We start from the raw sequence: 1,552 nt of genomic DNA, 5'->3' as shown, positions 1-1,552 counted from the left end.
CATGAAGTGTATGTCCAAGTTCAGAAGTTCCCCTAGTCTGAGCTTGTTTAAAACTAGCAATAGTAAGGGGTGCCATTATTTGATTTTTCACAATTCCCCTAACAGGAGTATCACTCTGTCCCAGGTGGTTAATATACCTATGTCCCCATGTTGGTGGTTTTCAACCTTGGCCACATATAATCATCCTGATGCTTAGGCTACACGCAGCACAATTATAACAAAATCCCTGGAAGGTGGACTTCATTGATGTTTTAAGTTTCCAGGTTGAGAACAAGTTCCATATGTTAAAAAACAAAACAAAACAGAACAAAACACTTGTGACTACTACAATCATGTCTGCAGAAAAGGAAAAAGAAAAAAAAAACAAAAAACAACTTGTGAGGCTAATTTCACATACAGGAACCAGAACAAAACACTTGTGACTACTACAATCATGTCTGCAGAAAAGGAAAAAGAAAAAAAAAAACAAAAAACAACTTGTGAGGCTAATTTCACATACAGGAAGATCTGCCACTGTGTTCCAAGGACACCTTCTGGGGATGTTCTCAGCCTCTACTGCTGTTTCCTACAAGTAAGAATGGGCAAAAGCATCACAGGGTAAATAGTGCTGGGGCCATGGAACCAGTACTTTGGTGGATGACCATCTTGGTCAACATTCAAAAAGGTTTTGCTTTTTCACAGACTACATAGGCAAACCTGTCAGTTTCTGCCTCTCCAGGATATTAACTATATTACTTTTAGTGTCCTTATGATTTTTTACTGTTAGGACATACATATGTAACAGAATTTACTATATTAAGTTTTTAAGTGTACGATTCAGTGGCATTAATCACATTTACGATGTTGTACAACCATCATGATTTTCAAGACTCACTCATCACCCCAAAGGAGACCAACCATTATGAGTTAATTTCCACTGCCTCCTCCGCCCAGCCTAGAATATCTCATTCTACTTTCTGGCTCTATCAATTTGCCCAGATAGCTCACTGAAGTGGAATCATACATTACGTCATTTTGTGTCTGGCATGTTTTCCTAGGTTCATCCATGTTGCAGCATGTATCAAAACTATTTTGTGATGGCTGAATACTGAAACATACAACTTAACACATTTTGTTTAACCATTCATTTGTTGGACACACAAGTTGTTTCACTTTGACTACTGTGGATAATGCTGCAATGAACAGACATGCAAGTTACTGAGCTACTGTTCTCACTTCCTTTGACATAAACCCAGGAGTGTAATTGCTGGGTCACTGGTAATTCTTAGCTTTTTGAGGAACCGCCACACTTTGCTATTAGCAGCTGCCGACATTTTACATTCTCCCCCATCAATACACAGGGTGTTCCAATTTCTCTACATTCTAACACTTATTTTCCATTTTGTGGTTTGAGCTATCCTAGTAGGTATGAAGTAGTATCTCACTGTGGTTTTGATGTCCTTTCCTCATGACTGATGTTTTTGAAAACCTCTGAGGATTATAAAAATTTTAAAGTGTCTTAAAAAATATTCTTAAATGCATCACAAGTTCACTGTAGATATTTTTTGAATTT

This window comes from Galeopterus variegatus, unplaced genomic scaffold, assembly GCF_000696425.1.
Source record: "Galeopterus variegatus unplaced genomic scaffold, G_variegatus-3.0.2 Scaffold1401, whole genome shotgun sequence".
In the NCBI taxonomy this organism is placed as follows: domain Eukaryota; kingdom Metazoa; phylum Chordata; class Mammalia; order Dermoptera; family Cynocephalidae; genus Galeopterus; species Galeopterus variegatus.
The sequence above is the reverse complement of the archived record's forward strand: the minus strand, read 5'-3'. Positions refer to the sequence as shown.